A 25,913-nucleotide genomic window follows, 5' to 3' on the forward strand; every position below is an offset into this window, starting at 1 on the left:
CTCCCCCGAAATCTGGTTATCTATGCTCAAGAATTAGTTGACATTGGTGGCTGGCCTCTTTGGTAAAGTTCGCCCTAGGTCATTTAGTAGTTACTGTCACATAGCACTGTGGTATTCAGGGATGGGCAACTTTCCTCATGCACAGATCAACCTAAGACATGGGGCCCGGTGGTGATAGGGTTACCCTATGACGGGAAAGGCTGTGACATTAGAGGAACAACCTAAGACAGGAGCCACAGCAGATGGGCATAATTACAAAGACTTACACCAGCTTCATTTTAATAAAATAAAAAGGGGGAGATGTTTAGAGCTGTGCTGCGAGCAATCGCCATTATAAGATGGCGCTGGCCTCTGCTGTGCCTAACTAGTAAACAAGCCTTGTATGCAGGTGCGAGAGTGAACTCACGCCTAGTCACTGCCCATCTCGGGGCATAGTAATGGGGTGATGGGTGAGCAACAAATCAGGAGCTGACACACCACATCAGGTGCTGAAACGCCATGGCTGAGGGCTATATAAGCAATGCCATTTTCCAGGGTCTGGGCCTTCCCTCCTGAAGAAGCAATAAAGCTTTTTGCTGCAGAAGATTCTGGTTGTCCAAGTGTGTTCTTGCTGGCGAGAATGATAGCTCGGGACAGAATGCCTGAGAAGCACCTGAAAAAATGTTCATCATCCTTAATCATCAGGGAAATACAAATCAAAACAACCCTGAGATTCCACCTCACACGAGTCAGAATGGCTAAGATCAAAAATTCAGGTGACACCAGATGCTGGCAAGGATGTGAAGTAATAGGGACACTCATCCATTTTTGGTGGTATTTGAAGCTTGTACAACCACTCTATAAATCAGTCTGGCAGTTTGTCAGATAATTGGACATAGTAGTACTGGGGGATCCCACAATACCTCTCCTAGGCATATATCCAGAAGATGTTCCAATTGGTAAGGAGGACACATGCTCCACTGTGTTCATAGCATCCTTATTTATAATAGCCAGAAACTAGAAAGAACCAAGTTGTCCTTCAACAAATGAATGGATACAGAAAATGTGGTACATTTACACAATGGAATACTACTCAGCTATTGAAAAGAATAAATTTATGAAATTCCAAGGCAAATGGATGGACATGGAGGGCATCATCCTGAGTGAGGTAACCCAATCACAAAAGAACTCACATAATATGTACTCACTGACAAGTAGACATTAGCCCAGAAATTTAGAATACCCAAGATACAAGATACAATTTTCAAAACACATGAAACTCAAGAAGAACAAAGATCAAAGTGTCAACACTTTGCCCCTTCTTAGAATTGGGAACAGAACACCAATGGAAGGAGTCACAGAGACAAAGTTTGGAACTGAGATGAAAGATGGACCATCTAGAGACTGCCACACCCAGGGATCCATCCCATAATCAGCCTCCAAATGCTGACACCATTGTATAAACAAGCAATATGTTACAGAAAGGACCCTGATATAGCTGTCACTTTTGAGTCAATGCTGAGGCCTGGCAAACACAGAAGTGGATGTTCACAGTCAGCTATTGGATGGAACACAGGACCTCCAAAGGAGGAGCTAGAGAAAGTACCCAAGGAGCTAAAGAGGTCTGCAACCCTATATGTAAAACAACAGTATAAACTAACCTGTACCCCCCAGAGCTGTCTCTACCTGCATATGCATCAGAAGATGGCCTAGTTGACCATAATTGGGAAGAGAAGCCTCTTGGTCTTGCAAACTTTATATGTCTCAGTACAGGGGAACGCCTGTGCCAAGAAGTGGGAGGGGGGATAGGGAGGGTATTGGGGACTTTTTGGATAGCATTTGAAATGTAAATGAAGAAAATACCTAATTTAAAGAAAAGCTTAAAAAATAACATGAAGCAACAACTACTTTTCCTTAATATCTCTTCATATCAATGGAATCAATTCCCCAATAAGAACACGTAGACTAACAGACTAGCTACATAATCAGGTTCCAAACCCAAAGTTATTAAAAAAGATGAGGAGGGGTACTTCATAGTCATCAAAGTTAAATCTTCCAAGAGGAACTCTCAATTCTGAATATCTATGCTCCAAATGCAAGGGCATCAACCTTCATTAAAGTAACTTTAGTAAAGCTCAAACCACACATTGCACCTCACACAATAATAGTGGGAGATTTCAATACCACATACTCATCAACGGACATATCCTAGAAACAGAAGTTAAACAGAGACACAGTGAAACTAACAGACATTATGAAACAAATGGATTTAACAGATATCTACGGAACATTTTCTCTTAAAACAAAGATATACCTTCTTCTCAGCACCTTATGGAACCTTCTCCAAAATTGACCATATAATTGGTGACAAAACAGGCCTCAACAGTTACAAAAATATTGAAATGATTCCATGCATCAGATCAGAGTACCATGGATTAAGGCTGATCTTCAATAACAACATCAATAATAGAAAGCCAACATTCACATGGAAGCTGAACAACACTCTCTCAATAATAACTTGGTCAAGGTAGAAACAAAGAAAGAGGTGGCCAGAGCAGGAGGGGGAGCCATCTTAGGTCCTGGATCCCTCAGAGACTAGTCTGCCCAGGTGAGAGTGTGGACTACAGAAGTGACACAGCTTCTGAGACAGGTAGAAGTGACACAGCTTCTGGAACAGACACCGTTTTGGGCTCCAGACATCAGGGCATCTTCCCTGCCAGAGAAGAGGTGTCTACCCAGGAGAGCTCTGCCAGAGCAGGTGGGGGAGTAATCTTGGGTCATGGATCCCTCAGAGACTAGTCTGCACAGGTGAGAGTGCAGACTACAGAAGCAAAACAGCTTCTGGGACAGACAGAAGCGACACAGATTCTGGGACAAGCCCTGTTTCAGGATTTAATCTTTAACCAGGAGTCATGTCTGAATGGCAGATATCTGTGCACCTTCACTGCAAGAGGAGAGCTTGCCTGCAGAGAATACTCTGACCAATGAAATTCAGGTGAGAGCTAGACTCCCAGGTCTGCTGATAGAGGCTAACAGAATCACAGGAGGAACAAGCTCCAACCATAATAACTATAACAACTAAATCCAGAGATTACCAGATTGAGAAAGGCAAATGTAAGAATCTTACTAAAAGAATCCAAGCCCATTCACCATCATTAGAACCCAGCACTCACACCTCAGCCAGTCCTGAATACCCCAACACACCAGAAAAGCAAGACTCAGATTTAAAATCATATCTAATGATGCTGGTAGAGAACATCAAGAAGGGATTTAATAACTCACTTAAAGGAATACAGGAGAACACTGCTAAAGAGGTAGAAGTCCTTAAAGAAATACAGGAAAACAAAACCAAACTGGTGATGGAATTGAACAAAACCATTCAGAATCTATAAATGGAAGTAGAAACAATAAAGAAAAACCAAAGTGAGACAACACTGCAGATAGAAACCCTAGGAAAGAAATCTAGAACCATACATACGAGCATCAGCAACAGAATACAAGAGATGGAAGAGAGAATCTAAGGTGCAGAAGATTCCATAGAAAACATGGGCAAAACAATCAAAGAAAATGAAAAATGGAAAAAGATCCTAACTCAAAACATACAGGAATGACAGGAGAGAATGAGAATACCAAACCTATGGATTTTATGAGTAGATAAGAATGAAGATTTTCAACTTAAAGAGATGGCAAATATCTTCAACAAAATTATAGAAGGAAACCTCCCAAACCTAAAGAATGAGAACTTACAAGAAGCCTACAGAACTCCACATAGACTGGACCAGAAAAGAAATTCTTCCAGACTCATAATAATCAGAACAATGAATACACTAAATAAAGATAGAATATTAAAAGCATTAAGGGAAAAAGGACAAGTAACATATAAAGGCAGGCCTAATAGAATTATACCAGACCACTCAACAGAGACTATGAAAGCCAGAAGATCCTGGACAGATGTTATACAGACCCTAAGAGAACACATATGCCAGCCCAGGCTACTATACCCAGTAAAATATCAATTACCATAGATGGAGAAACCAAAGTATTCCATGATAAAACCAAATTCACACAATATCTTTCCATGAATCCAGCCCTTCAAAGGCTAATATAGAGAAAACACCAACACAAGGATGGAAACTACACACTAGAAAAAGCAAGAAAGTAATCCATCAACAAACCTAAAAGAAGACAGTCACAAGAACAGAATCCAAACTTTAACAACAAAAAAAGAGGAAGTAAAAATTACTTTTCTTTAATTTCTCTTAATATCAATGGACTCAATTCCCCAATAAAAAGACATAGACTAACAGACTGGCTACACAAACAGGACCCAACATTTTGTTGCTTACAGGAAACCTACCTCAGGGAAAAGGACAGACACTATCTCAGAGTGAAAGGCTGGAAAACAATTTTCCAAGAAAATGGTCCAAAGACACAAGGTGGAGTAGCCATTCTAATATCGAATAAAATTGACTTCCAACCCAAAGTTATCAAAAAATACAAGGAGGGGCACTTCATACTCATCAAAGGTAAAATCTACCAAGATGAACTCTCAATTCTGAATATTTATGCTCCAAATGCAAGGGCAGTCACATTCATTAAAGAAACTTTAATAAAGCTCAAAGGACAGATTGCACCTCACACAAGAATAGTAGGAGATTTCAACACCCCACTCTCACCAATGGACAGATCCTGGAAACAGAAACTTAACAGAAACATATGGATACTAACAGAAGTTATGAAACAAATGGATTTAATTAATATCTATAGAACATTATATCCTAAAACAAAAGGATATACCTCCTTCTCAGCTCCACATTGTACCTCCTCCAAAATTGACCATATAATTAGTCACAAAACAGGCCTCAAAAGATAGAAAAATATGTAATTTATCCCATGCATCCTATCTGATCACCATGAACTAAGGCTGATCTTCAATAACAACATAAATAAAAGAAAGCCAACATTCAAGTGGAAACTGAACAACACTCTACTCAATGATTCCTTGATCAAGGGTGAAATAAAGAAAGAAAAGACTTTTTAGAGTTTAATGGAAATGAAGCCAAAACATACCCACACTTACAGTTCACAATGAAGGCAGTCCTAAGAGGAAAACACATAGCCCTGAGTACCATAAAAAAGAAACTAGAGAGAGCATACACTAGCATCCTGACAGCACACGTAGAATGTCTAGAACAAAAGGAAGCAAATTCACCCAAGAGAAGAAGAGGACAGAAAACAATCAAACTCAGGGCTGAAATCAACAAAGTGGGGGAAAAAAGAACTATTCAAAGAATCAACCAAACCAGGAGCTGTTTTTTTGAGAAAATCAACAAGATAGACCAACCCTTAGCCAGACTAACTAGCGAGCAAAGGGACAGTATCTAAATTAACAAAATCAAAAACGAAAAAGGAGAGAAAACAGAACCTGAAGAAATCTAAAACATCATCGGATCCTATAATAAAAGGCTATACTCAACAAAACTAGAAAACCTTGATGAAATGTACATCCTAGACATATACCAGGAACCAGTGTTAAATCAGGATCAGAATAATGTTCTAATCTATATCATTTCCCCTAAAAAATTGAAGCAGTCGTCAATAGTCTCCCAATCAAAAAAAAAATAAATAAATAAATAAATAAAGTCCAGGATCAGATGGGTTTAGTGCAGAGTTCTATCAGACCTTCAAAGAAGACCTAATCCCAACTCTTCTCAAACAATTCCACAAAATAAAAACAGAAGGTACTCTACCCAATTAATTCTATGAAGCCACAATTACTCTCATACCTAAACCACACAAAGATCCAACAAGGAAAGAGAACTTCAGACCAATTTCCCTTATGAATATCGATGCAAAAATACTCAATAAAATCCTTGCAAACTGAATACAAGAATACATCAAAACGATTATCCATCATGAACAAGAAGTGTTCATCTCAGGGATTGTTTACTATATGAAAATGTATCAATGTAATCCATTATATAAACAAACTCAAAGACAAAAAACACATGATCATCTCCTTAGATGCTGAGAAAGCATTTGACAAAAATTCTACACCCATTCATGATAAAAGTCTTGGAAAGATCAGGAATTCAAGGCCCATACCTAAACATGCTAAAAGCAATCTACAGAAAACCAGTAGCCAACATCAAAGTAAATGGTGAGAAGTTGGAAGCAATCCCACTAAAATCAGGGACTAGAAAATGCTGCCTACTTTCTCCCTACCTATTCAATATAGTAGTTGAAGTTATAGCCAGAGCAATTTGACAACAAAAGGAAATCAAGGGGAGACAAATTGAAAGTAAGAAGTCAAAATATCACTTTTTGGAACTGATATGATAGTATATATAAGTGACCCTAAAAATTCCACCAGAGAACTCCTAAACCTGATAAACAACTTCAGTGAAGTAGCTGGATATAAAATTAACTCAAACTAATCAATGGCTAAACAGACTGAGAAAGAAATTAGGGAAACAACATCCTTCACAATAGTCACAAATAATATAAAATACCTTGGTGTGGCTCTAACTAAGGAAGTAAAAGATCTGTATGATAAGAACTTCAAGTCTCTGAAGAAAGAAATTGAAGAAGTTCTCAGAAAATGGAAAGCTCTCCCATGCTCATGGATTGGCAGGACTAATATAGTAAAAGTGGCTATCCTGCCGAAAGCAATCAACAGATTCATTGCAATCCTCATCAAAATTCCAACTCCATTCTTACCAAGTTAAAAAGATCAATTTGCAAATTCATCTGGAAAAATAAACCTAGGATATTAAAAACTATACTCAACAATAAAAGAACCTCTGGTGGAATCACCATGCCTGACATTAAGCAGAGCAATTGTGATAAAAACTTCATGGTACTGGTACAAAGACAGACAGGTAGATCAAAGGAATAGAATTGAAGACCCAGAAATGAATCCACACAAGGGAGCTAAAACCATCCAGTGGAAAAAAGACAGCATTTTCAACAAATGGTGTGGGCACAACTGGTGGTTATCATGTAGAAGAATGAGAATTAAACCATTCTTATCTCCTTTTACAAAGCTCAAGTATAAGTGGATCAAAGACCTCCATATAAGACCAGAAACAATGAAATTAATAGAAGAGAAAATGGGGGAAAGCCTTGAAGATATGGGCACAGGGGAAAATTTCCTAAACAGAACAGCAATGGCTTGTTCTGTAAGATCAAGAATTGACAAACGGAACCTCATAAAATTGCAAAGCTTCTGTAAGGCAAAAGACACTGTCAATAAGATAAAAAGGCCACCAACAGATTGGGAAAGGGTTTTTACCAATCCTAAATCTGATAGGGGACTAATATCCAATATATATAAAAAGCTCAAGAAGCTGGATTCCAGAAATTGAAATATCCCCATTAAAATGGGGTTCAGAGCTAAACAAAGAATTCTCACCACCTAAGGAATACTGAATGGTTGAGAAGCACCAGAAAAAAATATTCAACATCCTTAATCATCAGGGAAATGCAAATGAAAACAACCTTGAGATTCCACCTCACACCAGTCAGAATGGCTAAGATCAAAAATTCAGGTGATAGCAGATGCTGTCGAGGATTTGGAGAAAGAGGAACACTCCTCCACTGCTGGTGGGATTGAAACCTTGTACAACCACTCTGGAAGTCAGTCTGGAGGTTCCTCAGAAAATTGGACATACTACTACTGGAAGATCTAGAAATACATCTCCTGGGCATATACCCAGAAGAATTTCCAACTGGTAATAAGAACACATACTCCACTATGTTCATAGCAGCCTTATTTATAATAGCCAGAAGCTGGAAAGAACCCAGATGTTCCTCAACAGAAGAATGTATACAGAAAATATGGTACATTTACACAATGGACTACTACTTAGCTATTAAAAATAATGGATTTATGAAATTCTTGGACAAAAGAATGTATCTGGAGGATATCATCCTTAGTGAAGTAACCCAATTACAAAATAAGTCATTAGATATGCATTCACTGATAAGTGGTTACTATCCCAAAAACAAAGAACATCCAAGATACAATTTGCAAAATACAAGAAAATCAAGAAGAGGGAAGACCAATGGGTGGATCCTTCATTCCTCCTTAGAATAGGGAACAAAATCCCCATGAAAGGAGTTACAGTGACAAAGTTTGAAGCTAAGACGAAAGTATGGACTATCCAGAGACTACCCCACCCGGGGATCCATCCCTTAATCAGCCACCAAACCCAGATGCTATTCCATATGCCAGAAAGGTTTTGCTGAAGGGACCCTGTTATAGATGTCTCATATGAGGCTATGCCAGTGCCAGGCAAATACAGAAGTGGATGCTCACAGTCATCTATAAGTTGGAACACAGGGCCCCTAACTGAGAAGCTAGAGAAAGCACCCAAGGAGCTGAAGGGGTTTGCAATGCTATAGGTGGAACAACAATATGAACTAACCAGTAACACCAGAGCTTGTATCTCTAGCTGCATATGTAGTAGAAGATGGCCTAGTCAGCCATCACTGGGTAGAGAGGCCCCTTGGTATTGCAAACTTTATATGCCTCAGTGCAGGTGAACACTAGGGCAAAGAAGTAGGATTGGCTGGGTAGGGAGCAGGGCAGGGGGGAGTATATAGGGAACTTTTGGGATAGCATTTGAAATGTATATAAAGAAAATATCTTAAAAAAATGAAAAAGAAGAAATGAAGTAAGAGACTAAAGAATTTTTAGAGTTTAATGAAAATGAAGCCACAACGTACTCAAACTTAGGTTTGAGTATTTCTAAGAGGAAAACTAATAGCTCTGAGTACCACCAAAAAGAAGCTAGAGAAAGCACATACTTGCAGCTTGACTGCACATCTCTAGAACAAAAGAAAGCAAATTCACCCAAGAGGAGTAGACTGCAGGAAATAATCAAACTCAGGGCTGAAATCAACCAAGTAGAAACAAAAAGAACTATACAAAGAATCATCCAAAGACTTTGAAAGAAAACCTAATTCCAATTCTCTTCAAACTATTTCACAAAATAAAAACAGAAAGTTCTTTAACCAACTCATTCGATGAAACCACATTACTTTGGTACCTAAAGCACATAAAGACCCAAGACGGAAAGAAAACTCCAGACCAACTTCCCTTACGAATATCGATGCAAAAATAGTCAAAAAAATTCTCAAAAACTGAATCCAAGAAGACATCAAAATGATCATCCTTCATGATCAAGTAGGCTTCATCCCAAGGATGCAGTGATGCTTTAATATATGGAAATCTATCAACATAATCCACTATATGAACAAACTCAAAGACAAAAACCACATGATTATCTCAATAGATGCAGAGAAAATATTTGAAAAATCCTGCACCCATTGATGATAAAAGTCTTGGAAAGATCAGGAATTCAAGACCCATATATAAACATAATAAAAACAATATACAGCAAAGCAATAGCCAAGATCAAACTAAGTGGAGAGAAACTTGAAGCAATCCCACTAAAATGTAGCCCACATGTAGCCCACTTTCTACCTACCTATTGAATATAGTACTTAATGTGCTACCCAGAGCAATTAGACAACAAGGAGATCAAGGGGATAGACGTTTGAAAGGAAGAAGTCAAAATATCCCTATTTGCAGATGAGGTGATAGTATATATATATGTATATATGTGACCCTAAAAATTCCACCATACAACTCCTAAGCCTGATAAACAGCTTCAGTGCAGTAAGTAGATATTAAATTAACTCTGACAAATCAGTGGCCATTCTCTACACGAAGGATAAACACGCTGAGAAAGAAATTACGGAGACAACACCCTTCACTTTAGTCACAAATAATATAAAATACATTGGTTTGACTTTAACTAAGGAAGTAAAAGATCTGTATGATAAGAACTTCAAGTCTCTGAAGAAAGAATTGAAGAATATCTCAGAAGATGGAAAGCTCTCCCATGCTCTTGGATTCACAGGATTAATATAGTAAAAATGGCTATCCTGCTGAAAGCAATCTACACATTCAATATAATCTCCATCAAAATCGCAACTCAATTCTTAGATCAATGGAATAGAGTTGAAGACCCAGAAATGAACAAGCATACCTATGGTCACAAGATCTTTGACAAAGGAGCTGAAACCATCCAGTGGGGGGGAAAAAAGTCAGCATTTTCAAAAAATGGTGCTAGCTCAACTGGCAGCTATCATGTAGAAGAATGTGAATTGATCCATTCTCATCTCCATGTACAAAGTTCAAGTCTAAGTTGATCAAGGAACTCCACATAAAACCAGAGACAATAAAACTTATAGAGGAGAAATTGGGGAAAAAGTCTGGAAGATATGGACACAGGGGAAAATTTTCTGAACAAAAGAGCAATGGCTTGTGCTGTAAGATCTAGGATCAGCAAATGGGACTCCATAAAATTGCAGAGTTTCTGTAAGTCAAAAGACTCTGTCAATTAGACAAAAAGGCCACCAACAGATTGGGAAAATATCTTTACCAATCCTAAATCTCATATGGAACTAATATCCAATATATATAAAGAACTCAATAAGTTGGACTCCCTAAAATCAAATAATACTATTTAAAAATGGGGTACAGAGCTAAACAAAGATTTCTTAACTGAGGAATACTGAATGGCTGAGAAGAACCTGAAAAAATGTTCAACATTCTTAATGATCAGGGAAATCTAAATCAAAACAACCCTGAGATTCCACCTCACGCCAGTTAGAATGACTAAGATCAAAAATTCAGGTGACAGGAGATGCTGGTGAGGATGTGGAGAAAGAGGAACACTCCTCCATTGCTGGTGGGATTGCAAGCAAGTACAACCACTCTGGAAATCAGTTTGGCAGTTACCCAGAAAATTGGACATAGTACTACCAGAATATCCAGCAATACCTCTCCTGAGTATATCCCCAGAAGATGTTCCAACTTGTAACAAGGACACATGGTCTACTATGTTCATAACACCCTTATTTATAATATCCAGAAGCTGGAAAGAACTCATGTCCCTCAACAGAAAATGAATACAGAAATTGTGGTACATTTACACAATGGAGTACTACTCAGCTATTAAAAACAACGAATTTATGAAATTCATAGGCAGACTTATGCATCTACAGAGTATTATCCTGAGTGAGGTAACCCAATCACAAAAGAACACACATTGTATGCACTCACTGACAAGTGGATATTAGCCCAGAAACTTAGAATACCCAAGATACAATTTGCAAAACACATGATACTCAAGAAGAAAGAAAACCAAAGTGTGGATACTTTGATCCTTCTTAGAAGGGGGAATAAAATACCCATGGAAGGAGTTACAAAGACAAAGCTTAGAGCTATGATGAACCTGAAGGAATGACCATCCAGCGACTCCCCCACTTGAGGATCCATCCCATAAACAACCACCAAACCAAGACACTAGGCAGATGCCAACAAGAGCCTGCTGATAGGAGTCTGATATAGCTGTCTCCTGTGAGACTCTGCCATTGCCTAGCAAATACAGAAGTGGATGCTCACAGTCATCCATTAGTCGGAGCACAAGGTCCCCAATGAAGGAGCCAGAGAAAGTACCCAGAGAACTGAAGGGGTCTGAAGCCCCATAGGAGGAACATCAATATGAACTGACCAGTACCCTCAGAGCTCCTTGGAAATGTACTACCAATCAAAGAAAACACATAGTGGAACTTGTGGCTCTAGCTATGTATATGTAGCAGAGGATGGCCTAGTTGCTCATCAATGAGAGGAGAGGCCCTTTATCCTGTGAAGCCTTTATGATCCAGTATAGGGGAATGCAAGGACCAGGAATGGTAGTGTGTTGGTTGGGGAGCAAGGGAAGGGGGGAGGCGATGGGGGACTTTCAAAGGGGAAACTAGGAAACAGGATAATATTTGAAATTTAAATAAAGAAAATATCTAAAATGTAAAAGTAAAATAAAATAAAATGAAATGAAATATAGAAGAGAAAGTGGGGAAACACCTCCAATGGCTTGTGCTCTAAAATCAAGAATTGACAAATAGGACCTCATAAAACTGCAAAGCATCTCTAATGCAGAGGACACTATCTATAGGACCAAATGTTAACCAACACATTGGGAAAAGATCTTTACCAATCCTACATCAGTAGAGGGCTAATATCCAATATATACAAAGAACTGAAGATGTTAGACTTCAGAGAACTAAATTACCCTATTAAAAAATGGGAAACAGGTCTAAACAAAAATATTTTCATCTGAGGAAATGAGAATGGCCGATAAGCACCTAAAGAAATATTCAACATCCTTTCTTTTTGGGAAATGCAAATCAAAATGACCCTGAGATTCCACCACACACCAGTCAGAATGGCCCAGCAGACACTGGTAAGAATGTGGAAAATGAACACTCCTCCACTGTTGGTGGAATTGCAAGCTGGTACACCACTCTTGAAATCAGTCTGGCTGTTTCTCAAAACTTGGACATAGTATTACCTGAGGACATAGCTATACAACTCCTGGACATATACCCAGAAGATGCTCCAATATGCAATTAGGACACATACTTTATTATGTTCATAACAGGCATACTTATAGTAGCCTGAAGCTGGAAACAACCCAGATGTCCTCAACAGAAGAATGGATACAGAAAATATGGCATATTTATTCAATGGAATACTACTCAGCTATTAAAAACAATGACTTCATGAAATTCACAGGTAGATGGATGGATCTAGAGAATATCATCCTGAGTGAGGTAACTTAGTCATAAAAGACAGGAATGGGTAGTTCGGTAGGGAAGCACCCTCATAGAAGCAGGATGTGGGGGGGCGCATATGTTGTTTGCAGATGAGAAACCTGGAAAGGGGATAACATTTGAAATGTAAATAAATAAATGAAAGAAAATAAACAGATTAGATTTAAAAAAAAAAAAAGACTTGGGGGAAAGATTGAGGGACCCTGAAGTTATAGGAACTCTCTAAAAGAAGGCCAACTAAGTTAACACCTGGAGCCTTGGGTGCTTCCAGAGACTAAAACACCAACCAAAGAGACACATGGATTGGATCTAGGCACCTGGTATATATATAACTGATATGCAGCTTGGTCTTCATGGGGGTCCTTCAACAAACAATACATGGGATATCTAACAATTAAACTATCTCCAATTGCTAACTACATGAAAAGTGAAAAAAAAAAAAAAGATAGTTTCTTCAAGGGTGTCTTGCTCAGTATAAAAACCAATATAAGATTTTGGTTACTTCTGTTTTATAAGGGTAAATTGAGAATATGGTCAGGTTCTATTCCCAGCAGTAGATGGCCAATACTACATGAATTCTGTAATATTTTGGAATATTTTGTTGTCACATATTCCTTTGTTTGGGTACATTTTAGCTTATTGGTGTTTTACTTGTATTTCATGTTTTCCAGGTGGGTTTTTTTTTTATAGTTTATGTTTTATGTATGCATTTCTCATGGTATTTATTTTCTGTTTTATTTGTTAACATTTTCCATTTTGTTTTATTCATTTTTTCATTTTTGTTTTCTTATTGCCTATTTTTTAAGAGAGAGAAAAAAGGCTTTGAATTGGAAGGCAGCAAAGAGGACTTAATAGCAAATTACTGGAGATAAACTGTTTTCAGAATATATTATATGAAAATAACTTTATTTCTGTAAAAAGAAAATAAATGCCCAATGACCTGATAGGATTTTTTTCCTGACAGAAAAGTTCAAAGCCAAATTAAAACATGTTTAACACAAAATTATTAGCCTCTGACGCCCTCTCACTTTTCAAACTGAAATCCTATAAGTTAGGGTGCAAGAATATCCTCAGATACCCTAAGAAGAAGCTCGTCCTTTACCTTGGCTTCCCAAGCTACTCTTCTGCTTTAACCTCTCTTGCCTAATCCTCTCCATTTCCTCCTGTGTGTGTGTGTGTGTGTGTGTGTGTGTGTGTGTGTTTCCTTGACCTTCATTTAAAAAAAAATCTTTCTTGTTTTAACGACTGGTTAGTAAGTAAGCTATAAAGAAAATTTTGTACATTGAACTAGAAACAAAATAACAAATGTTTTAATAAGTAAAAATTTAATACATCAAATGAGTTTTAGGCATATCAAATATTTCACTTTTATTAAAATATGTACACATTCCACTTGGCCGTAAAACACCCTTTTTTCCAAGTATACCAAAATTTTAATGAATCCAATTCCTTAAAAATTACCTTGTTTACTGCTTCTACATTCCAGTTATTCAGTTCTCTTTATTAGAACTGTGAAGTTTCTGATAAAATAAAAAACTATAATTAAAAACTATTCCTGAACAGTGTTAAATTTGGGGTCTCAGGAAACATCATGATACAATGTCCAAAATAAAGTAAAGTTATAGTAATCTAGGAACCTAAACAATTTTGGCATAAAAATCTATATTAAGAACAAACTTTTTCTGAATGCATAAATGAACAACTTTCCAAATAGTCAGGCTAAAATAAAGGTCAGCTATGAGTAAAATTAATTGCTTACCAGATAAACTGGATCATATTTGGATTTTGATATATTAGATGATACTCATGTAGTTCCATTTCAGATATATCTTTTAGTATTCCAAGTTATATAATCTACTTAGTTAGATTATCAACATGAATTGGATAGATACATCACCTCTTGAACTAGAAACATACCTTTCTAAATTACTTGTTAATTTGCTGTATTACAGAATAAATCAGTTACCTCTTACTAATTCAAAAATGTTGAAATTACTCTATTCTCAGGAGGTAACTTTTGTCCTGGAACTTACTCTGTAAACCAGGCTGGCCTCGAACTCAGAAATCCACCTGCCTCTGCCTCCAAAGTGCTGGGATTAACGGCATATATGCATAAATATATATATAATATATATATATATTATATATATATTATATATATATATTTAATTCAATGAAATGATTATGTTTTATATAAATATGATTGTGAATTCTGGTGTAGTGTATATAGTCGGAATCCATCATGTACAACCATACCTGCAAGCCTACATATCATACTTTCAGGCCTTCCATATATGGACTACTTGGTTTTATTTTGAATATCAATAAGAGCCTGATATTTTTATATGTTCTTTGGTAATACATAAGAATTAATAGTTGAACTTAAATAAAATACATTAACAAATTATATCAAAATATTTCACAAATCAAAAATAATGTCAGTATCTGTATCAAACATTTCCCCCCATATATTTTTCCACTTTTTAAAAAATCGATAATTTCTAAGTATATGAAAATAGAATAGTGTGACAAAGCAAAAGAAAAGAATTACAAGTAGAAGATTAAATGGTGAGGATTATTAGAGAAAGCCTAAAGGAAAAAATATAGATGTGGTGGCTTGAATAAAATATGTCCCTTGGGACCATAGAAAGTGTCACTATTAGGTGTGGCCTTGTTATAATAGATTTTGTGGGTTAACATGGTGGGGTCCTGTTTTCCCTTGGGGCTTGGGCACTGAACAAGGCGAGACACAGGAAGTTTTACTGCTCGTTCCCCATGCCATCGCAGGGCAGGCATTCGGCTATGTGAAGCCTTGGAACCCTGCTCTGTGGGTGGGTGAAGAACTTCAGTCTGAGGTACCTATGGTCCTGCTGGAGTTGGCTTGTGGTTGCTAGGCCTACACGGAAGCTGAACAAATCAGGTTCTCAGAATGTTGGACACCCCAGACATTGCTGGATGCTGCAAAAGAGCTGAGAACGGAGGAGTGAAGGTCAGAGGGCTGAATCTAGCCTGGGGCCGAAGGGAAAAGGGCTAGGGGAGAGATCTGGTTGGGTATCACAGGGTGAGAGAGTCCTTGGCTTGCTCGGACTGCTCTGGTGGGTGGCTTGGTTTGGTGGCTTCCATGGCTGGGAGGGCAGAGAGGCTTCCTGCAGGAATTAGATGCAGCTCTTTAGAGGAAGATCTGCTCTATAGTTTCCCACAGCAGGTCCAGATGAGAAGAGACAGTTGATGGTTTTAAGACATTTATTGTCTTTCTTTCTTAGGGTGGGCCTGAGATTAAATGCCTTTTGCAGGGAGGAGTATCTCAGAAGGAGAGCTTAACTGGCTAAGCCCTTCAGGCCTTTAGGTACTTCATTAAAATGGAGATCTGTCTTGAGGCTCTGGTCACTTCCTCTACCTGTGGAATGGCTTGCAGCATTACCCTTATGTGGCTGATAACCAAATATTTATGGAGAGCTGAAGACTTGTGTCAGCAGCCTGCTGTCTAGAAGTGTGGCAAAATACCTAATGTCCCTTGCAGGATCATCTACTGGGTCACCTGGATTTTAAACCTAGCTCAAACAGAAGTCAGGCTGCTTTTAATGGTCCCACAAGTTTTGGCCTTGTTGGAAGACATATGTCACTGAGTAGGCAGGCTTTGAGGGCTCCTACTGAGCTACACTGAGATCCTCTGTACCTGAGAAGGCAGTCTGCTGCCTTCCATTGAATCAAGATATAGAATTATTAGCTCCTTTTCTAGTACCATGTATGCAGGGAAGCTACCAATGTTTCCCACCATGATGATAATGGCCTAAACTTCTGAACTTGTAAGCTAACCTCAATTAAAGGTTATCCATTGTAAATGTTGACTTGTCAACACAATAACACAGTAAGACAGAAATTGGTACCAGGAGTGGGTCATTGCTCTGATAGTCCTCTCCATTATTTTATTTTGAGGAATCTGAAATTTGGTACTGTAGATTTAGTAAGCAGTGGAATGCTTTAAGGAGGGCTTAAGGGGTATCCTAGTGGGAAAATCAAAGACATTACTACTGAGAGTGATTGGAATTCTGAGGATCTGGTTCAAGAGATTTCAGAAAGGAAGAATTTTAATATGCTACCTGGAGATCATTAATTCTTGTGATGTTTTGTTGAAGAATGTGGCTCCTTTTTGGCCAGTTCAGTGGAGTCTGTCTGAGGCTAAGGTGAAGATATCCAGATTGGTTGCATTGAGGAAAGAGGTCACAAAGTAGTCTAGCATAGACTCTTTCCACTGGTTCACACTTCTGAAGAGTCCTTTGATCAGATGCAGCAAACTGAGATGGTGCTAGAGAAGGAGTCATGAGTTCCACATCTTAATTGAAAGGAGGTACAAGGAACTTGCCTTCCAGAGGCAACCAAGAGGATGATCTGAATTCTCCTGCTTCTGTTCCCTGATTCTCCTTATAATCACCAAAGCCAGTCAGTGTAGTAGTTTGAATAAAACATGATTGACATAGGCCCATAAGGAGTGTTACTATCAGAAGGTGTGGCCTTGTTATAGGGGTGTCACGAAGTGGTGAGCTTTTAGTCTTTAGCCCTAGTGGCTCACTGTATCTTTCTGCTGCCTAAAGATCCAGATGTAGAGAACTCTCAGCTATTTCTTCACCAACATTTGCTGCATGCAGCCATGTTTCCTGCCATAATAATGTACTGAACCTCTGAAACTATAAGCCAGGCCCAATTAAATATTGTCTTTTATATAAGTTATCTTGCTCATGGTATGTCCTGGCAACAATGAAATCCTAACTAGAATAATCTCTAAGGAACCACAAAATAAATGTTTTCCTTTAAAAACTATTGCTTGGGTCGTGGTGTCTCTTCATGGCAATAAAACCTTAAGGCCATGGGAATGTGTAATTAACACTAAAGTCCTTTTGAAAAGCCACATTAAAACATATCATTGTAGTTATGGGTTTCATGAATAGCCTCGCAAACCATATAAACACCTATTTCAGTTTAGCAAGAATAGTTTATTGAATACACATCCAAAGACTGATCAATTAGAATCACAAAAAGGATTTAGGAGTCTCATTTTTTGGTTCAGGTCTGTTCTCAGGGCAGGCACTTTATAGGAAAACCCAGGTTCAAAGGTTTAAAAAGCAAGCAAGGAAGTGGTAAAACAATTTTAGCTAACTAGACAAAGTATCATCATCTAACCTTTAAGCTGATTGGTCTTAAGTGAAGTAAGAGGGGTGGTGGATGGGGAGTGAACAGGGGAATTTCAGAACAGAGCATAAGTAATACAATCATAACTTTTTGACTTATTAGTAGAATTCTTCAGTGTCAGTTGTGGATAATTCTGGGAAGGAAAATCTGAGAACCTGAACTTAAATTCACCTTAAGTACAAAACAGAGACTAAATATAAAATAACCACAGTTAATTTTGAAAGAAACAAGCTTCAACAGTAGCAACTTCCTAAAATGCATACATATATAAAAGGAATTTAAACGGGGTCACCAAATAACAGGAAAAACAATGTCACAACAAAACATCATACAATACGTGTAGAAGAATTTTAATATAGCAGCATGGCTACTCTGATGAGGGATCACATCCAAAATATAGGTCTGTGTGATCCTGCTGAAATGCAGACACATCCTTAATATTCATCTTTAAACCTTCTTGGTGGAATACAGTCATGTCTTTAGAATATACCTTTAAGTCCAAACAATGTCATCTGATTGTGGGTCAGACAAAGTGAGGAATCAAAGAATAATTTGACAGAAGGAGTCAGAGATAGGGTATGCCCAACTCCTGGGAGAAGAGACAGGTAAGAGGACCTACTTAAGAGCAGTGTAGCAAGAAAGAAAAGGGGAGTCCAGTTGAGTTCAGTGCAATGAAGTTGTAATGCAGCTGAGTTCATGAAGTTTCAATCAGTTTCGTTCTGTTCATGTATTCAGTTCAGTTCTGTTAGTGCAGTTAGTGCGTTCAGTGCAATTCAGTTCATCAAGGTCCTAGGAAATTTTTCCAAGTAAACAGTTCTGTCAGAATCTGAAACAAGCCAATTTGAATCAGTCACTGTAAACACTGTTAGCTATAATAGTCACCTGACCAAAAGACATACCCACCTGTGATATGAGTTTGATAGCTGACAGCCAACAATCGAAGAGGAGTTGGGGAGGGAAAAAATGTGATAAAGATATAATTATGGAAATTTGCCCTGGCTAGGTTTTATATGAATTTAACTTAAAATGGCCTCCAGAAGATTAGACTGTATTAAAGACTTCAAAGAATTTTCTTATTTAGTTATGGAGTTAGAAGGCCCAAAACTATTGTGAATGGTACAGTTTCTGAGTTGGTGGTCCTGGGTTCTATTAAAAAAAGCAGGTGTAGCATGCTATAAAGAGAAAGCCAGTAAGCAGCACCCCTCCACAGAATCTCTATTAGCTCCTGCTGTCAGATTCCTGCTGTGCATGTTTTCCTGTCTTGACTTCCTTTGATGATGAAAAGTGCTGTGGAAATATCAACAAAATAAAACCTTTCCTCTAAAATGTACTTTTGGTCAGGGTGTTTCATCATAATAATAGTCATCTTAAATGAGACAGAACTATAAAAGTATGTATTTAAGAAAATATTTTTTTTAATTATGCACCAATTAAAAAAGTCCTGAACAATTGTGATCTATTTTTAAAACATAATACTAAGTGAAAAATTTAGTGAAATTTAAGATTATAAAAATTAACTTAAGTAAAATTACTACACCTTAATATTCTTTTTAATTTTTTGCTATAGATATTACTAAAAAATCAAATTGAAGTAAGTAATAATAAAATTGAAATCACCATAAGTCCAATAATTTAGATAGCTATTATGATAACACATTTTCCATAAAATACATGTATTTTATTTAATACTTTTTAGTAATTTTAAGAGGTACAATCAGACTGATGAGTAAGATTAAAGCATTTTATGTACCTATTTAATTAACATTTTTTCTTAGCAGGTTTGAGAAGTAAGATCATAAGATCAGCTAATACTTATTATTTCATAAGTAAAGGATAATATCTTATAATATTAGCAATATTTTTTGATTTATTAAAATGTTTGTATATTTACTTTTCATGGCAGTTTTTATTTCTTTTTAAAATAGCAACATAATTATGTAATTTTTTTCTCTTTTATGATGTTTCTCCAAACACCAAAAATGCCCCTCTTGCCATGTTTCAAAATTACAGACACAATTTTCTTAAATTGTTATCAAATCCATAATACAAACACACACACACAGTCCTAAATATAACCAGCTCTGTCTTTTTTGTTGTTTATATGTATATTTTTAGGACTTCCTATTTGGTATTAGATAACTGATTAGTGTATTTTGTTCTGAGGAAGAATATTTCCTCTGCTTTGAACACTTCCCCCTTGCTGGTATTTATTTTTGTGGGTTTGAGTCCATGGTGATCTTGTTCTGTCCGTGTTGGCATATTTTTTTTTCCTTTTTCAACTTATGATTAAGCAGTTATGTTGATAATAAACTATGGGTGTAACTTCTGACATGCTAAGAGACACAGGATCATAGCAAACTCCCTGATCCTCTGGCCCTACCATTTTTCTAACTCCTCTTTAAAGAACCCTGAGCCTGAGGCATAGAAGTTCTTTTCTATATGTATACATTGGAATTGGCCTTCCCATCTCTGCATATATACTATGGGATACTAATCACCCTTAGAGAAAGTGAATGCTTAAAATTTGCAGGTAAATGGATAGAAATAGAAAAGAAGGTTTTGAATGAAAGAACCAAGACGCAGAAAGGCAAACATCACATGTTGTCTTGGATTGTCCAAGCTTATATTTTTCAGACATGAGTGTATAACTTGGAGAAACTTCTGAAAACAGAAAGTAAAAAGGAACTATGATCATGGTCAATGCTGAGAGAACAATCAGGGGAATTGCAGGGTTCAATTTGGTGAGTTTGGAACAATTTAGTGAATGAAGTTAAGTTCATTTGAATTATTGTAGTTCCATTCACCTCAGTTCAGTTCAGTTCTTGCAGTCACTGCAGTAAGTGAAGTTTGTTGTGGATGGCTTTGTGCTGCTTGATCTTTCAGTAGACACTGCCTGGAATGAGGAGTGAGTCATATACTCAAGTAGCTTTTTGTGAACCAATCCCGGAATGAATAAAGGAGTTAATCACTGGGCTCGTAGGTGGGATTCCCAGGTTGGACAGAGGAAGAGAGGGAATAGGAATGGGTACAGCAGAGGGGTAAGGTGCAACTGGTAGAGTTTCCCAGCATCATGGTGGATCCACAAGGATTTGCCACTGGAGAAATCAGATTTTAATAAGGCTTACAAGATTAGATTATAGTTGTTGCACCAAGAGATTGAGTTACCATTGTTTCTGAACTAAGTGTGTGCTGCATTTTCCTTCATAAAGCACCTTGTCTGGGTTCAACAGAGAAAGGTATAGTGGATAAGTGTGGGTTTCTCTGAGGTGCTTCACAAAGGCCATGGGTATATGAAGCACGGAGTTGGCATGTTAGTGACTTGTCAGTGGGATCCTAGTGAGATGGGTGAAGAGATTGTGGAGTTCAGAGTCAGAATTGCTATGAGATAAAAACAAGTTAGCCATTGTCCATGTATGTATGGCAGGCCAAGCCACTGGGGGCTGACAGTTGCCAACTCAAGTGGGGGAACATTTTTTTTTATTTCCTGCAATAGAAGTTCATTTCATGGAAATCAGAAGAGGTTTTAAAAGCAGAGTAATGTAGTGTGAAGCCCAGAGAAGTCAGTTTGAACCAGTCAGCTTGGAGTGTAATTTGAACCACAGTTGAGTTTGTACCAGGCAGAGTTCAAAAAGAACTTGAAAGGGTGAGCTTATTCAGTATCAAGCCACTAGATGACAATCTGACCTTGTGAATAACAGTCACTTTTACATGATCGTGAAAGAAGAAACCCTACCCATACAAAGAACATCTGACAGAAAAGTTTCTGAGGACTGGAGACATCTGACAGTGAGCCAAATAGAAGTAAGTCACATGATATTGTCTCCAGAGGTAGCATCAGTTCTGTAAGTTCAGCTGAGGAATGAAAGAAAATCACAATTGGGAGACTCCAAGACAGTAGGAACCTGGAACCAGAGAAAGGAATAACCAAGAAACCTCCGAGAAAACAAATCACAGTAAGCCCAAAGAAAATTATACTTATATTGACAGACTTTGCCTGCATTAAAAATTGGAAACTCAATTTCAGATTCCTTAAAACTAAGGATAGAAGTAGAAGGAATAGAAATGTTACTTGTGATTTTTTCTCTGGGATCTCTCTGAGGCAGGTCTATTCAGGAGAGCATGTGAGCCTCAGAAGGAAAACAGCTTCTTGGACAGAGTCCCTTAGGGACTTCATCCTCAGCAAGGAGGCAGAGCTGATCCTCAGACTTCTGTGCACCTTCTGGAGCAGAGGAGAATTGGCCTCCAGGGAGTGCTCTGACCCCCAGGACTCAGGAGAAAGCTGGTTTCCCAGGAGTGCTGACAGAGGCTAACAGACTCACAGGAGGAATAAGATCTAGCCAGGACAGCTATAACATCTAACAACACAAATTGCCAGATGGCAAAAGGCAAATGTAAGAATCTTAGTAACAGAAAACAAGACCACTTGGCATCATCAGAACCCTGTACTCCCACAACAACAAGTCCTGGATATCCTAACACACTGGAAAATCTAGATTCAGATTTAAAATCATATCTCATGATGCTGGTAGAGGATTTTAAGAAGGGCCATAATAACTCTCTTAAAGAAATACAGAAGAACACAGCTAAACTGGTAGAAGTTCTTGATAAGGAAAGAAGAATTAAAAGAATTAAAAAATATAGTTAAAACACAACCAAACAGGTGAAGGAATTGAACAAAAACATCCAAGATCTAAAAATGGAAGTAGAAACAATATAGAAAACACAAAGGGAGACAACAGCGGAGATAGAAATCCTAGGAAAGAAATCAGGAACCATAGATGCAAGCATCACCAACAGAATACAAGACATGGAAGAGAGAATCTTAGGTGCAGAAGATTCCATTGAAAACATGGACACAACAATTGAAGAAAATGCAAAATCCAAAAAGATCCTAACTGGAAATATACAGGAAATCCAGGACATAATGAGAAGAACAAACCTAAGGATAAAAGGTATAGATGAGAATAAAGATTTCAAACTTAAAGGGCCAGTAAATATCTTCAACAAAATTATAGAAGTTTCCTAACCTAAAGAAAGACATGCCCATAAACATACAAGAAGCCTATAGAACTCCAAATATACTAAACCAGAAAAGAATTTCTTCCTGACACATAAAAATCGGAACAACATATGCACTATGTAAAAATAGAGTATTAAAAGCAGGAAGAGACACTTGGGAGGCAGAGGCAGGCAGATTTCTGAGTTCGAGGCCAGCCTGGTCTACAAAGTGAGTTCCAGGACAGCCAGGGCTATACAGAGAAACCCTGTCTCAAAAAACCAAAAAAAAAAAAAAAAGCAGGTCAGGTAACATATAAAGGCACACCTATTAGAATTACACCAGATTTCTCGCCAGAGCCCATGAAAGCCAGAAGATGCTAGACAAATGTTATGCCGACCCTAAGAGAACACAAATGCCTGCCCAGTCTACTATAGCCAGCAAAACTCTCAATTACCATAGATGGAGAAACCACAGTATTCCATGACAAAACCAAATTCACACAATATCTTCCCCTGAATCCAGCCCTTCAAAGGATAATAAAGGGAAAACTCCAACACAAGGAGAGAAACTATGCCCTAGAAAATGAAAAAAAAAATCCTTTAACAAACCTTAAAGAAGATAGACACAAGAACAGAATCCACCTCTGACAACAAAAAATAACAGGAAGCAACAATTACTTTTTCTTAATATCTTTTAATACAAATGGACTAAATTTCCCAATAAAAACACATAGGCTAACAGATGGGCTACATAAACAGGACCCACCATTTTGCTGTATAGAGGAAACGCACATCAGGGACAAAGACAGACACTACCTCAAAGTAAAAGGCTGGAAAATAATTTTCCAAGGAAATGGTCCAAAGAAAAAATCTGGACTACCCATTCTAATATTGAAAAAAAAAATTGACTTTCAACCCAAAGATATCAAAAAAGACAAGGAGAGACACTCCATACTCATCAAGTGTAAAATCTACCATGATGAACTCTGAAGTCTGACCATCTATGCTCCAAGTGCAAGGGCAACTACATTCATTAAAGAAACTTTAGTAAAGCTTAAAGCACACATTGTACCACACACAATAATAGTGGGAGACTTCAACACCCCACTCTCACCAATGGACAGAACCTGGAAACAGAAACTGAACAGAAACACATGGACACTAACAGAACTTATCAAAGAAGTGGATTTAACAGATAGCTATAGAAACTTTTAACTATAACAAAAGGATATACCTTCTTCTCAGCACCTTATGGTATTTTCTCCAAAATTGGCCATATAATTGGACACAAAACAGGCCTCAACCGATAAAAAAAAAATATAGAAACAACCCCATGCTTTCTATCAGATCACCATGGACTAAGGTTGATCTTCAATAACAACATAAATAATAGAAAGCCTGTATACACATGGAAGCAGAACAACACTCTCCTCAATGATAACTTGGTCAAGGAAGAAAGAAATAAAGAAATTAAAGACTTTTTATCGTTTAATTAAAATGAAGCCACAACAAACCCAAACTTATGGGGCACAATGAAATCATTTGTAAGAGTAAAACTCATAGCTCTGAGTGCCACAAAAAGGAAACAGGAGAGAGCGTACACTAGCAGCTTGACAGCAAACCGAAATGCTCTATGTCTTAGTCAGGGTTTCTATTCCTGCATAAATATCATGATCAAGAAGCAAGTTGGGGAGAAAAGGGTTTTTTCAGCTTACACTTCAGAAACTTCCATGACAGTTTCTTTTCATCACCAAAGGAAGTCAAGACTGGAACTCAAGCAGGTCAGGAAGCAGGAGCTGATGCAGAGGCCATGAAGAGATGCTACTTACTGGCTTGCTTCTACTGGCTTGCTCAACTTGCTTTCTTATAGATCCCAAGACTACCAGTCCAGAGATGGTACCACCCACAAGGGGCCCTCACCGTTGATCACTAATTGAAAAAATGCCTTACACCTGGATCTCATGGAGGCACTTACCCAACTGTGTGATAATTCTCTATGATAATTCCAGCCTGTGTCAAGTTGACACATAAAACCATCCAGTACACACTAGAACAAAAGGAAGCAAATTCACACAAGAAAAGTAGACAAAAGGAAATAATCAAACCCATGTCTTGCAAAGATTATATGCCCCAGAACAGGGGAATGCAGGAAGAGGGTAGGTTGGGGAGCATGAGGGAAGGGAGGGTAAAGGGGATTTTCCAGATAGCATTTGAAATGTAAATTAAGAAAATATCTAATAATTTTCTTTAAAAGAAATAAGGAGATTAATAATGGGGAGAAGCAGAAGAAAAAAATCAAATTTGGGGCTGAAATCAACCAAATGGAAAAAAAAGAACTATACAAAATATCAACCAACCCAGGAGCTGGTTCTTTGAGAAAAATCAAAAAGATATATAAACCCTTGATCAGACTATCTAGAGGGCACAGGAAAAGTTTCCGAATTAACAAAATCAGAAATTAAAAGGAAGACATAACAACAGAACCTGAGGAAATCCAAAACATCATCAGACCTGACTACAAAAGACTGTATCCAGCAAAACTGGAAAACCTGGATGAATTGGACAATTTCCTAGACAGATACCAGATACCAAAGTTAAATCCGGATCAGATAAACCATCTATTCAGTCCGATATTCACTAAAGAAAAAGAAACACTGATTAATAATCTCCCAACACAAAAAAGCTCAGGACCAGATGGGTTTAGTACAGAATTTTATCATACTTTCAAAGAACTAAATTCCAATTCACCTCAAACTATTCCCCCCCCCCAAAAAATGTACTCTACCCAACTCATTCAAAGAAGCCACAATTCCTCTGATACATAACCACACAAAGACATAACAAAGAAAGAAATTTCAGACCAGGATCCAGTATGAATATCGATGCAAAAACACTCAATAAAATTCGCACAAACTGAATCTAAAAACACAACAAAATGATAATCCGTCATGATCAATTAGGCTTCATCCCAGGGATGCAAGGATGGTTTAATATACAGAAATCCATCAATGTAATCCACAATATAAACAATCTCAAAGACAAAAACCACATGATCATCTCAT

Source organism: Mus caroli, unplaced genomic scaffold, assembly GCF_978045245.1.
Source record: "Mus caroli unplaced genomic scaffold, Mus_caroli_1 scaffold_5, whole genome shotgun sequence".
Lineage (NCBI taxonomy): Eukaryota > Metazoa > Chordata > Mammalia > Rodentia > Muridae > Mus > Mus caroli.